This window comes from Chelonoidis abingdonii, chromosome 1, assembly GCF_003597395.2.
Source record: "Chelonoidis abingdonii isolate Lonesome George chromosome 1, CheloAbing_2.0, whole genome shotgun sequence".
Classification (NCBI taxonomy): domain Eukaryota; kingdom Metazoa; phylum Chordata; order Testudines; family Testudinidae; genus Chelonoidis; species Chelonoidis abingdonii.
The window spans coordinates 370,304,276-370,319,436 of record NC_133769.1 but is presented as its reverse complement, the minus strand read 5'-3'; the positions used below and the strand labels follow the sequence as shown (position 1 = coordinate 370,319,436).

The 15,161-nt window shown below is 44.9% G+C and overlaps 1 pseudogene; it reads right to left on the bottom strand.

Annotated features, from left to right (window-relative positions):
• Positions 1–11,286: 11,286 nt before the first annotated feature.
• Positions 11,287–12,219, bottom strand: LOC116818300 (olfactory receptor 52E8-like; annotated as a pseudogene).
• Between the last annotated feature and the right edge of the window lie 2,942 nt (positions 12,220–15,161).

Below are 15,161 nucleotides of genomic sequence, written 5' to 3'. Positions count from 1 at the left end.
TTGCAGTCTGTGACAATTATCCCATCCTCATGGTACTGGGGGAAGACTTGACCAACCATGGTCACACGCAGCCAAGCCAGGCAAGCTTCCCCACCCATCCCTGTTCCTGAGCCGTCCACAAGGGCCCCGTCCATGTTACCAGAGATCCAGACAAAGGTGGTGGAACCCGATCCCCTGCCAACGACTGCAACAGCCATAGTGCATCCAGTCCCAGAACCGGAACTGAAAAAGAAATCAGCACCAGAACCGTTGCCAGCACTGACGCCAACGCTTGCAAACCCATCTACTACTCCAACGGCAAAGAGCACCAGCGGGCCTGAACTGGCAGAAGAAGCAGACAACCTTATCCAAAAGGCTCATCCAGAGATTGAAATATCACCTAGTGCACCAGCGGACAGCTGTTCACCATCAACGAAAACAACCCCATCACCTACATCGCTTCCAGAGGGACCAAGCCCAAGTCCACAGTCTAAGGAGGAACTGGTGTCTCCAGCCTCAAGAGAACAGTTCTAGGCCAAGCAGGAAGCAGATGACAGCCTTCAGAAAGCTTGGGTGGCAGCATGGAGCACCCCACCGCCTCTCAGCTCTTCTAACCGAGCCTGGTTTGTTGTAGAACAAAGACTTTTATACAAGGAGACTCTTTGTGGTGGACGCCAGGAAGACTGGCATCCTCAAAGACAGTAGGTAGTTCCAACTAAGTACTGGGGAAAACACTTAAGCTTAGCCCACAATCATCCCAGTGGCCATTCTGGAGTGAACAGAACCAAAGACAGGTTGGGGAAGTCCTTCCACTGGGAGGGAATGGGCAAGGACGTTGCTAATTATGTCCGGTCTTGTGAGGTGTGCCAACGAGTGGGAAAGCCCCAAGACCAGGTCAAAGCCCCTCTCCAGCCACTCCCCATAATTGAGATCTCAGTACAGCTAATAGCTGTGGATATTCTGGGTCCTTTCCCCCCGCCCCCCCCAAAAAAAACCCAGAGGAAAGCAGTACATACTGACTTTCGTGGACTTTGCTACCCGATGGCCGGAAGCAGTAGCTCTAAGCAACACCAGGGCTAAGACTGTGTGCCAGGCCCTAACAGACATTTTTACCAGGACAGGTTGGCCCTCCAACATCTTTACAGATTTGGGAACTAATTTCCTGGCAGCGACCATGAAAAATCTGTGGGAAGTTCATGGGGTGAATCACTTGGCTGTCACCCCGTACCACCACCAAACTAATGGCCTGGTGGAAAGGATTAATAGAACTTTGGGGGCCATGATACATAAATTCGTAAATGAACACTCCAGTGATTGGGACCTAGTGTTGCAGCAGTTGCTTTTTGCCTACACGGCTGCACCACATCCCAGTTTAGGGTTTTCACCATTCGAACTTATGTATGGCCATGAGGTTAAGGGGTCATTACAGTTGGTGAAGCAGCAATGGGAGGGGTTTACGCCTTCTCCAGGAACTAACATTCTAGACTTTGTAAGCAACCTACAAAGCACCCTCCGACACTCTTTAGCCCTTGCTAAAGAGAACCTAAAGAATGCTCAGGAAGAGCAAAAGGCCTGGTATGATAAACATACCAGAGAACGTTCCTTCAAAATAGGAGACCAGGTTATGGTCCTGAAGGTGCAAGAGGCCCATAAGATGGAAGCGTCATGGGAAGGGTCATTCATGGTCCAAGAGCACCTGGGAGCTGTTAACTATCTCATAGCATTCCCCACCTCCACCCTAAAGCCTAAATTGTACCATGTTAATTCTCTCAAGCCCTTTTATTCCAGAGACTTAAAGGTTTGTCAGTTTACAGCCCAGAGAGGAAATGACGCTGAGTGGCCTGAAGGAAAAAGTGACGGTGGCGTGGAAGAGGAGACCCTCTCCACAACCTTGGAACATCTGCAGTGGCAACAGATCAAGAGACCATGCACTAGCTTTGCCCCATTGTTCTCAGCCACCCCAGGATGGACTGAACGGGCATACCACTCCATTGACACAGGTAGTGCTTACCCAGTTAGAACCCCACCCTACTGGGTGTCTCCTCATGCCCAAACTGCTATAGAACGGGAGATCCAAAACATGCTACAGATGGGTATAATCCGCTCCTCTACCAGTGCATGGGCATCTCCAGTGGTTCTAGTTCCCAAACCAGATGGGGAAATACGCTTTTGTGTGGATTACCATAAGCTAAATGCTGTAACTTGCCCCGAGAACTATCCAATGCCACGCACCGATGAGCTATTGGAGAAATTGGGATGGGCCAAGTTCATCTCTACATTAGACTTAACCAAGGAGTACTGGCAAGTACTGCTCGATGAACCCACCAAAGAAAGGTCAGCCTTCATCACCCATGCAGAATGTATGAATATAATGTGCTTCCTTTCGGGCTGCGAAATGCACTCACCACCTTCCAAAGACTTGTAGATGGTCTCCTAGCAGGACTGGGAGAATATGCAGTTGCCTACCTCGATGATGTGGCCATTTTTTCTGATTCATGGGCCGAACACCTAGAACACCTGGAAAAAGTCTTTGAGTCCATCAGGCAGGCAAGACTAACTGTTTAGGCTAAAAAGTGTCAAATAGGCCAAAACAGAGTGACTTACCTTGCACATCAGGTGGGTCAAGAAACAATAAACCCCCTACTGGCCAAGGTGGATGCTATCCAAAAGTGGCCTGTCCCAAAGTCAAAGAAACAGGTCCAATCCTTCTTAGGCTTGGCTGGGCATTACAGACAATTTGTGCCACACTACAGCCAAATCGCTGCCCCACTAACAGACTTGACCTAAAAGACCCAGTCGAATGCAGTTAAGTGGACTGATGAGTGTCAGAAGGCCTTTAACCAGCTTAAGGCAACACTCATGTCTGACCCTGTGCTAAGGGCCCCACACTTTGACAAACCATTCCTAGTAACCACAGATGCATCTGAGCGTAGTGTAGGAGCAGTTGTAATGCAAGATGGACCAGATTAAAACTTCCATCTTGTCATGTTTCTCAGCAAGAAACTGTCTGAGAGGGAAAGCCACTGGTCAATCAGTGAAAAAGAATGCTATGCCATTGTGTATGCCCTGGAAAAGATACGCCCATACGTTTGGGGACGGCGTTTCCAGCTACAAACCAACCATGCTGTGCTAAAGTGGATTCATACTGCCAAGGGAAACAACAAAAAACTGCTTCGATGGAGTTTAGCTCTCCAAGATTTTAATTTTAAAATTCAACACATTTCAGGAGCTTCTAACAAAGTAGCTGATGCACTCTCCCGTGAAAGTTTCCCAGAATCAACCGGTTAAAAATTGTCTTTGAAATGTGAAAAGTCTTGTAATTTTACATAATTAGTAGTATATGCAAAGGTGCATGTGTTTATTATTCTGTTTATTCTAAAGTTCTAGGAAGAAATCACCACCAGTGTGGTTCTACACTGTCTGAGATTTGGGGGGCGTGTCATAAACAGATGGTTAAGGGTTAATGTCTCTTTTACCTGTAAGGGGTTAAGAAGCTCAGTGAACCTGGCTGACACCTGACCAGAGGACCAACAGGGGGACAAGATACTTTCAAATCTTGGTGGAGGGAAGTCTTTGTTTGTGCTGTTTGTTTTATTCGTTGTTCGCTCTCGAGACTGAGAGGAACGGGACATCATTCCTGGTTCTTCAATCTTTCTGAATCAGTCTTTCAGGTTTCCAAACAGTAAGTAATAGCAGGCAAGGCGGATTAGCCTTATGTTTGTTTTCTCAACTGGTAAATGTGTCTTTTTGCTGGAAGGATTTTTACCTCTGTTTGCTGTAACTTTGAATCTCCGGGTGGGGTCGGGGGAGTCCCTCTAGTCTATATGAATGAGAGTACCCTGTAAGCCATTTTCCATCTTGATTTTACAGAGATAAATTTTTACCTTTTCTTTCTTTAATTAAAAGCTTTCTTTTTAAGAACCTGATTGATTTTTTCCTTGTTTTAGAATCCAAGGGATTGAGTCTAAACTCACCAGGGATTGGTGGGGTGAAATGTTTGGGTATGGTTATTTCCTCTTTGTTTTAAGATCCAAGGAGTTTGGATCTGTGTAGCCTCTCAAGGCAACCCCGGGAGTGGAGAGTCAGGGGGGAAAAAGAGGGGGATGGTTTATTTCTCCTTGTTTTAAGACCCAATGGGTTTGGGTCTTGGGTTCCCCAGGGAAGGTTTTGGGGGAACAGAAGTGTACCAGACACAGACTTCTGGCTGGTGGCAGTGTACCAGACCTAAGCTAAGAATTAAGCTTAGAAGGGTCCATGCAGGTCCCCCACATTTTTACTCTAAAGTTCAAAGTGGGGGAAAAAACCTTGACAAACTGTGTCGTTAGAAAGTGGAATCACATCTAGCTGTGATGCTACTTTCTCTCCTAGCATCACTTGTAGGTATCCTTTGCAACTGAAAGTAGCAGTATCTCACCCAGATTGTGTGGCTTACCAGGCTTGGAAATGTTCAAAGCCACACAGTAAGAAGCCTCAGTAGCCTTCATGTTACCACTGCTATAAACTTCAACAACTTTTGTTTCCTGTTAACTCATTGAGCTTCCTCTGAAAAAAACTTGATGGGTTTAGATACTAAGGTAGGGTGTCTTGTTTTGAGATGCTGGTGCAGCTTGCAGGGCCACTTAATATTGTTTTCCAGTACTTCGCAATGTACAACACATGGAGGCCTTGCTGCATCGCTGGATCCGCTCCACGTAAAGCCCAGTTTGAAATGAGCTGCATCATATTTTCTGCATTTTGCTGGAACCACTGCTGCTGCCCTCACTTCGGCTTGTGTTGTGCACTTTTCTCTCGTTGTCATAAGATGGCCTATGTAAGCTATTTTTCACTGTAAGCACTGCTGATAATCGTTTTAAGTTTCTTTTTAAGTACTTGTGGGGAACCATACAACTGACATATGACATGTCACAATTGCCAAGAGACCCTGCACGGGACTAGTGTAGAGCCCTGAACAGCCCCATGAGGCTGCATCTCCCGCTGTCACCCCAGGCTCTCACTGTCATCCCACACAGATTGAGCCTCCGTTTACACATTTCCACAACTCCCATACTTTGAAAACTGCTGCTCTAAGCAGATCTGAATGAAAGCAACTATCCAGGTCAAGAACAAGACGTGTTTTGGAACGATTGGCTAGTTTTTCAGGTCTTTCATACAAATCCTCATCACTTGCAGAATTAAGCATATTTGGCTGAATGATGCTCAGTTCATCGGCACCTACCTATAAGCTTTGAAAGTGATTGGAAAGCTGTGCATTTATTATATTTAGACATCTGTAAAATACGTTCACTTTGAAAAATATTTTTGAGTTTGCAAGTCTTTCACCTTTTGACGGCTATTGTTCTGAGTTGGTTGTCAGGGGCGTGCCAACTAGTAGTCATGGATTAGGTCTGTGACATATAGAGGGTTGTTGGTAGGGGAGTCCAGGCCATTCCAGTGCACCAGGCTTTGACCCAGGGACCTTTGGGGGGCTGTCAATACTCTGACAGCTGGAAATGAAAAGACAGCATGGATGTTGCATGGTTCTGGCATTTGGGGAGCTGGCCCAAGCATTGGAAGCTCCCGTGGCACCCGGACCATGGCCCCTGCCCCTTGTTCCACCTCCCTTCTGCTTTGGCCCCCTTGCCCACCCCATCGACTCCATCCCCTCCTCTATCTCCTCTTTCACATGGCCCCACTGCTCAGTGAGTTCCTCCGCCCTTCACCCCCAGAATCCCCACCACCTGCCATTAGCTGAGTCCCTACTTCCTCTCCTGTACCTCAAGACCCACCGCCTGCTGCCCATCAAGTCCAAGGAAGTTTTGAATTGATTGAAAGGGCACTTGAATATTTACTGAGCAGTCCATCAGTGCCCTCTGGATCACATTTTAGTCCTGCACCTGCACTTTTAGCAATGTCCATTGACTGGAATGAAAACCTGTGATTACAATCACCTAACAGTGTGTCCAACACAGGAAAATACAGCTGTCTGCCTCATTTTGCTTTAGGATTCTCATTTTTAGCTGGCTTCTATTCTCATTCTCTCAGTGTACTTGGAAGTACTGTACAGCCAAGGAAGGTGTTTTTTTTTTTGGTCGTTTGTGAGCGTACTCTTCCTCTACACCAGGGGTAACAGGGACATAATGCAGCTCACAGAACTTTTGGGCTTCCTTCAAAAGAGCATCCTGCTTAGCGCTGGGTGGCATATGTTCTAATGCTTGGACAATTCCCTGGTGTACACTGCAGACCTGAGAACGTATCATTCCTTGTTTCTGCAGAGCTTCACATGCTACGTGAATCATACTAAGAACATGGTAAAAAAAGACCAAGCACAGACAAAAATGGATATTCTGCCCTTTCTTCAACAAACCAAATGCTCCAATAAATCTTCGGTAGGGAGGCTCTGACAGTCCCAACAAGCTACTGAGAAGCTTTCATGGAGTTCTTTGCAGGAGATGGGTTTTTCCATCTGGATGACCATCTTGTGTCACTTTAACTGGATGATTTCAGTTTCACTCCAATCATCTTCTGGTCCTCCAGGTAAGCATGGTGGTGTATATATATATAGCGGGACGGGGCAGGGGGGAGATTATCTTGCAGCAGTTTTGGAGGTACTCCAGTTACATGACTTGCCATGATAGTGGCCCCATCATAACACTGTGCAATGACCAGCAAATTTGCAGTCCACGATGTTTGTAAAAAACGTTTAATGCTGTGATAGAGGGCACCAGTATCCCCATTCTCAAAGCAATCAATAAATCCTAGAAATCATTCCTTTATTTCCAGATTTTCTGTGTCTCTCACACAGACTGTCATTTCTCCTTGTTTAAAACTGTTTGCTTTGCCAACAAGAACAGTACAAAACACATTCTCATGAACTTTCTGAATGATTATTCTTTTCATATTATCAGGAGCAAATTGTTAAAGCTCATTTTGAGTTGAGTGGCTTGTGAGATTGAATGTACCACTCCATTTTTTCTCTTTGTTTCTTTTTGTTTTGTGAATGGTTCATTATACTGTGAAAATAAATTGAATAATTACTGAAAGTTTCCAGGGTTTGCTGACTCTTCTCTCTCTTCCTGTCCCTGCAGGGCAATCCCTTGGTTAGCCAGGTAAAGCAATACCCTGGGGATTCTTGCAGCATAGTTTGTTTTCCTGTAATGCCACCTTGTGAGAATTTGACAACTGTGCAACTACAGAGCCCACTTCTTTTCACTGTCTGAATAAATGACACCTTTCAGAACAGTGCCTGTGTATGGGAGATTGGATATTTCTGAAGCTTTTTTTCCTATATTTTTCCAGTCTCTTACTCCTCTTTGGTGAATGTAGGATCTCTCAAACCACTGGAAAACTCTCTGCAGGGAAACCAGAAAATTGCATCTGCCCACTCATGGTACTTTAAAAAAGAAAATGTCTTCTTGTATTCCGATGTCAATGAGAAAGACCAAGACACAATTTTGCTTATTCTAATTTCCCTAGTTTGCTTTCTCTCTTTCTTTGGACTTTGCACCAATTAATCACCTATGGCATTGGCTCTTTTGTTGATGTCTGGCTCCAATACCTGATCCAGCTGTGGGATTCCTCCTGCTGCTCTGGAATGTGTCAGTTCAGGGGGCTGGAACACAGGGGCCCAGGAGGACACTTTGAAATGTGATTCTGTTTTTCACTGGTGAGTGGCAGGTGGTAGGGGCATTAGGGGAGGGCTGTCTGGGTGGAGTAGAGGAAGGACTCAGCAGTCTACAAGTGCAGGGGACTTAAAGGAATGGGGTGTGGGAGAGAAGGGAGTAAGGACTCAGTGAATGCTGTGGCTTATGTGGGGTCCACCAGGGGGATGGAGTTAGGAGAGATTTGATAAGTAGTTGGCTGTCGGGGCCTCTTGGGGGAGGAGAGGAAGGATTCAGAGCGAAGCAGCGGGGGCCTCAGCAGAGGGTGGGGCAGGGGAGGAAGAGGTGGAGCATGGGCGGTGCCACAGGAAATAAGCGAGAGAGGGTATCAGGGTCAGAGCGCAGGGGGGTCACCACATCCCAGGCATCCATGCTCTCAAGGGTGGTGAGGCAGTGGTTGCACCACAGGGGAGGTTTAGCATCCCATGGTCTATTATTCTTCCCACCTACGTAAGGTGGCTATCTCTGGGTCACTTCCTACCACCTCCCTGAGAATGTCCCAAAGTCTCTGTCTGGGGTAAGGCAGCGTGAAGGGTGTCTGCTTACCCCAAGGCACTTTCTAGTGGCTGCATGTAGTGAGGTCATTTGCCTTTCCTCTCTGATAGCAACTGCCTCCTCCTGTGATTTGGCCCAGCTTCCCAGAGCCAGCTCAGTCCAAGTTCTCTCCCCTGCTGGGGTAGTCCAGACAGCAAATAAAGGGGATCGATCAAGTTCAGCATTCAGATAAGAGATTAATGCTTCCTTCTCAGGCTGTCCCTGAAGCAGGCCCTCCCTTCCCTCAGAGAGGGACCTTTGGGCAGTTGTTCAGGGTGAGATTCTTCCTTTCCTCAGCTCATCTCCCCTGGAGCTGCCGGAAGCAGGTCTATTCTCCTCCCTGGTATGTCACAAAATGTGTTGTTCCTCTGCCTTTTTGCCTCTCTTGGACACTTCTCTTCATAATTGATTTGTCTGCCCCATTTTTCTGATAATTTACTTGCTGAACATTTGGCTTTTTGAACTCAATTTGAAATGTAGCTACAAGGTCAGTGGTCTAAACACTGAATCTGAGAGGAAGAAGTGATTCGCACAGGTTCTTTATCAGTTGTGTGGTCAATTGCTCAACCAAGATTTCATTTGTTATTAAATATATTCAAGAGGTGAAATAAACAATGTCAGGTTTACTGCTCTAATCCCATAATAAAATAGTACAGGAAAAAGATTTTATATGAAACCAGTCTCTGGGAAGCCATCTTGCGCAGTGATGTTACATTCACCTTGCGTAGAAAGCATGCTCCCTAAAGTTACCCATTTCAGCTTTTATCATTTATATGAAAATTGCATGAGTTACACCTCTCTTTATCCATCACTAAAATCCAACCCATCAGTTCCCTAATGTAAATGGGTAACTATTTTGGGTAACTTTCCTGGCTTCTTCATTACCGCAGGGATATTGGCTAGTGAAAGGGCCTGAGTCCCCACTCCCTTTACCCAGAGGCCTTTCTGACATCAAGGACTCTCCTTCCACTCTCCTGTGTGGCAAACAGCCCATAATAGTGACACAGCTGGGCCCACGATTCCTGGGAAGCTGAACCCCCAGTCTCATCGTGGTTACCTAGAACAGGGGCTAGGGTGTTCCCACTCTGGGGTGCTCTCTTCACACCGGATGCTTCAGTGACCCACTGATCACTGCATTAAGTTCAAAACAGATATAATTTATTAAAAAAATAAGAAAAAATGGGATAGGTTCACGGAAACAAGGAACAAGCACGGGCAGTGTCCACTATCCTGGCTGTGGCCAGACAGCTCCCTGCTGTAACTGATCACTGGCTTCTCATTAGCAGAGCTGATCTGTGCTTGTACGGGGAGTCTTTGGCAAACCAGTAAAGTGCCTGAAACCACTATGGCTTATTGTTAAAGGCAGCCTAGTCAGCAAGCTGTAAATTGGCCCTTCAGCAATCTCAGCTTGACCAAGGCAGGAAGAGAGAGGGGTTTAGAGTGCCATGAAAGAGGCAGCTTGACTCCACATCCTTCCTGATAAAAATTGTGTTGAAGTTGCTGATATGCCCCAGGAATGTCTATTGGGGTCTCAAGGCTGCAGGCTTTGGAAAGACCCACACCTGATTAATCAATAGTCAGAAGAAGCCTCTTGCTTAAAACTGGTGACTTAGCAAGGTGTCTTTAAGGGGCATGTCATTCTATTACTAATGTATAAATAAAGGGACTCATCTGGGGACTCTTCGGGACGGATCTCTCCCTCTGGATCCGTCTTGTGTTCCCCACCGGCAGATGGGCTGTCGCTGTGTCACTGGAGAGCCACACTCAGCTTTGGTAATTATCAAGGGTCGGGGGTGTTTTACTAACCTGTTGAGGACGTGTGTAAGTGCTTGAGAGTAGCAAAGTTTAGCTTTAAGTGAAAGCGCTCTTCTGTTGTCCTGTCTGTGCCAGCCATCTACAGGTCGGACAGCCGCCTCTCCCCTGATTTATTTCTTGACACCACCTCGCATAGAGTAAAGTGACCAAGAGCTTTGGGTTGAAAGAACCCCGAGTAACATGCTAACCCAGCTCCTGGTTCTGGTCTGCTCCAGCTGCAGCTCCCCAGCTCTGTGTCTGCTCTGTGTCCAGCCAAGCTCTGAATTCGGGACTGCTTCTCTGGCCCTGTGTTTCTGGCTGCTGCTGCTCTGCCTCCAGCTCTGCTTGAGGTAGTTTGCCAGATTTCTGCTGCATTAGTAGGCCCAAATCTCTTCAAAACCAACATGAAAGCAGTCTAATCTATTTACTGAAAGAAGTTTTTTTATTAACATATTTGTGTGTACAAGTAACAAATGAAAGCTTTTGTTAGATACCTAGTACAGATTAGTACAGATTAGGTTAAAAAAAAAGCAACAAGCCCCAGCAGGAGTTCATCTACATTAGCAACAAAACTGTGAGATGACAATCATACTCAAAATCAAACCCCCAATGCTAGTACTTGTATCCTAATTGAGAGATTGCAGGTGTTTCAATGAAAAAAGGGTGAATAACAGTGTTAAAAATAGCTCCAAATATGGCCAAAATGTATCTAGTGTAAAATCAGCAATAATATTATTCATTTCTAATTCCATTCAGTGATGGCAGTCAATGTCCATTATTTAAGTTGAATTAGTTTGTTACTGATAGTCTCTAAAAGGCATCATTTTATCATAGCCGTCTTCATCAGAAGTAGAATACTTCTGCTGCTGGTCATACATATGCATTGACCAGTGCAATCATTTCTTACATTGGTGGAAACTGTTCACAACAGATTTTGTGCTGTTGCATGTACATCCTAACATGAAGAATGCTTTCTAAAAGTTCCTCTTGCATCTGGTAGCACAGGTTTGTTTTTATCAAATTCATCTGAGAAAATAGTCTTTCAACTTTAGCGATGCTAGAAGTCAGGAACAACAATGAAAAAGAAAACAAGGCAAGTTAACTAAAGACTTTGTCCCCAGTGGCATCCAGATGTTCGAGACCTTCAACCGAAATCTGCGCTACTTGGTTGTTCTGAGTATGAGGCCAGTGAACCACAGGTAAAACTCCCCACCACTGGGGACAATGGGAATGGTTAGTGTGTATTTTGAAACTTCCAGCTGAAAGCAACTCCAAAATCAACAGTGCAAAGCAGTAAGATATTTGACTCCAAGGCGATGTCGTAATTTAACACAGCAGTCTGTTACCTGCAGATGTATTTGCCCACTTTGTCACGAAGCTCTTTGGTTTTGGCCCCATAAATTATAAGGTTCAGCATGGGGGGGATTAAGCAATAGAGGTTGGCCAATATGATGTGAATGTAGGGAGCGATGCCCTGACCGAACCGATGTGTTAGAGTGGAGAAAAAGAAGAAAGGATAAGACATCAGCATCACACAGATGTGCGCTGTGCAGGTGTTGAGGGCTTTCTGGTGGGCTTTCTTAGAGGAGATTCTGAGGACAGCCCTGATGATCAAACCATAGGACAGGACAATGAGTGATAGGTCTGACCAGATGAATACAAAGGCTACCACCGAGCCATACATCCTATTGACTGATGTCCCCACACGACATCTTTGCTATAGCCATGTGTTCACAGTACGTATGGAGAATAATGCGGTTGGCACAGAATGGCTGCCTGATCAGGAGAAGGGGCATGGGCAGAATGAAGAGAACAGCTCTTATCAAACCCACGAGCCCTAGGTTAGCTATTCGTGCATTGGTGATGATGGTGGCATATCTGAGAGGTTTAAATATGGCAACATAGCGATCGAAGGCCATTGTCACGAGGACAGCTGAGTGCATTATAGAGCTTGTGTGAAAGAAGAACATCTGGGGGAGGCAGCCACCCATAGTAATGTCCTTCAAATTGAAGCAAAATATATACACTGCCTTTGGCATGACAGAGGTAGATATGCTGATTTCTGTGAGCCCCAGCATGCAGAGTAGCAGCTACATCAGCTTGTGCAGGGTCTGCTCTTTGCCTATAACAAACAGAATCATGAAATTTCCCAACAGACCGATAATGTAGAATATGGAGAAAAGGATGGAAATCCAGACGTGAGCAGCTTCCAGTCCAGGGATGCCCATTAGGATGAAAGATGAACGATCAGAGGGGTGAGGTTGAAAGCTGCCATGAAATGGTTGATGCGTTGATCAGGTTCAGAAAAGTTCAAGGTGCCTGTGAAGGGAGATAAACACAGCGAGGGGGTCATACACTTTATAACAAATAAGACAGTAAGTAATTTATAGCTATTACCAATCAAGAAAGGGTTGAGCAGTAAGGTGGCAACATATGCAGATGGAACCAGTTCATTTAGGTCATATGCAAGTCCAGAGAAGTCCTCAGCGGGAGCTAACCAGCAAGTGAATGGGCAGCATGATGGCAGATGAACTTCGATGTCAAAAACTGCAATGTGTATGTCCATTGGAGGAAAAAGCTTGTTCTCCTCAAACACCTAACAAGGTTCTAATTTAACTGTATGAGCTCAGGACAGGGAACTGGGCATCATTGTACACAGCTTTGTGAAACCCTGCTAAGAGTGCAAAACATTGCCGTCCAGGAGGCATAGGATGGGGAATCATATAGAAAATACAATGCCATGAGATCAGCCAGTTAATATTTCAACCTCCTCTGTACTCTTCTGTGTAGTACTGGGCACCCTTCTCACATGGGATATTGCAGAGTTAAAGGGGTTCAGACAAGGGCAATGAGAATGATGAAGGATCCTGGGAAACTGTCTTAAGAGAGAGATTGAAAAGACTGGGATAGTTACTTTAGAAAGGAGATGAATAAGATTGGATATGAGAAAAGTCTACAAAATACTGACTGGTAGAGACTAGATCAAAAACGTGTTCTCCGTGTCTCATAGAACAAGATCAAGAGGATGCTTACATGATTGGGGACTATCATGGGAAGCGCAATGACTGAACAAGGTTTGTAGGGTGTCAAGGTTTATTCTCCACTCTGAACTTTAGGGTATGCATGTGGGGACCTGCATGAAAGACTCCTCTAAGTTTATTTACTAGCTTAGGTTACAGTAGCTGCCACCACCAAGCGATTTAAATCTTAGGAAAGAACCACTTGGAATTCTACCTTCTGCCAAATATTTCCTAAGTCCCTAACCCCCATTTCCTGACAGGAATGAGACTAATTCCTCCCTCCCAAGTCCTTACACCTCTTTTCCTGGGTAGACTTCAGAGAATTCCCTCACCAAATCCTGGTGAACACAGATCCAAACCACTTGGATGTTAAAACAATGAAAAATCAATCAGATTCTTAAAAGAAGAATTTTAATTAAAGAAAAAAAGGTGAAAAGAATACCTCTGTGAGATAAGAAAGCAAGATAATCTCACAGAGAACAATTTCAAAACACAGAGGATTTCCCTCTGGGCAAAACTTTAAAATTAAACAGAAACCTGATTTGATTCTCCCTCTATTTTTCAAAAGAAATTACAAATAGAAATAAAATTAATTTAATACATTCCTTCTCTAATTACTCACTACCCTGTTAGGAGTGGGATGGTTCCTTCTTCCTGTCCGGAAAAAGCCTACACTGACAGACAAAAGACTGTTTTCCCCCTCCCAACTTTGAAAGTATCTTGTTCCCTTATTAGTCTTTCCTATATCTAGTTCTGGTGTCCACTATTAAGGATGGATGTTAATACATTGAAGAGCATTCAGAGCAGAGTCACAAGAATTATTAAAAAATTAGAAAACCTGCCTTATAGTGATAGACTCAAGGAGCTCTATCTATTTAGTTTAATAAAGATGATTAAGGGGTGACTTGATAACAGTCTGTAAGTATCTACATGGGGAACCAATATTTAATAGGCTTTTTTGCCTACCATACAGAGGTATAACATGATCTAATGCCTGGCAGTTGAAGTTAAATAAAATCTGACTGGTAATAAAACATGCATTTTTAAACGATTAATGTAATTAACCATTGGAACAATTTACCAAGGGTCTTCATGGATTCTCCATCATGGAGAATTTTTAAATGAAGGTTGGTTGTTCCTCTAAAAGAGCTACTCTAGGAATAATTTTCAGGAATTTCTCTGGCCTGTACCCTACAGGAAATCAGATCAGATTATCACAATGGTCCCTTTTAGGCTTGGAATCTATGAACATGTCCAGAGTCAGCTGGAGGCATTTTACCTGCAAGCTCGCGCCGTTTTTTCTGTTCATGACTGTGTTGAATTTCACCCTATGAGGAGAAATTATCATGTGATTGTGGTACCTTGGAAATCTTACACTGGGTGTGGGTTTTTCTGAGGCAGAGGGAGCCCATGACACTGCATGAATGAACGTTTTAGGTGAGACAAATAATGACTAGACCCTGTAAAGTTTCCGCATTGAGGAATGAATGTACAACCCTCACCCAAACTGAGTAACAGAGATTGCCAGCAAATGGTCCCAGAGCATCCTGGTGTAGTAAGAGGAGGACCTGAAACATAAACCCTTATCAGAGGCCTGGTATGAGGCCTAAGGCCTGAACTAAAGTAATGTCCAAGACTTTGCTCACATAAAGCAAAGTTAAGCTGTGAGCCAGAGGCAGGCCTTGCTCACAGAAGCTGGCAAGGAAAGGGCTGATGCTGCACAAAGAGACATACCTGAAAGGTACTGGACACCAAATATCAGAACATTCGCATACTTGTACAGTCCACATGGATAACAAGCAACAAGCTGACCCATCCCAATGACAGGGCCAAAAGAGGAATACGAGGGATAGAGTTGTTTTGTTCAAACCAACATGAACAAGTTGAGAGGTGGCACCTTACTGTGTAGAGGGGTTGTACCTTGTTAGGTAGAGGGGTTGTACTTCAATATGTCAGGAGTGATGTGTAACTTGTTTTTACCTGTGTATAGCAGTACCTTGGACTTCTATGCCAGGGAGATGGAGACTGTGTTTCTCTTCGACAATAAACCTGGCCTGGGTGCCTTCGTATCTTACTAGAGTCTGTGGTCAGTGGGGGTTCTCTCAGGGTCTGCTGAGTCAGCTTTCTGCGCAGAGCTGGGGCAGCACACAGAGGGAACACGCATGCAGCTGACTGATATCAACATTGACTAGAACAG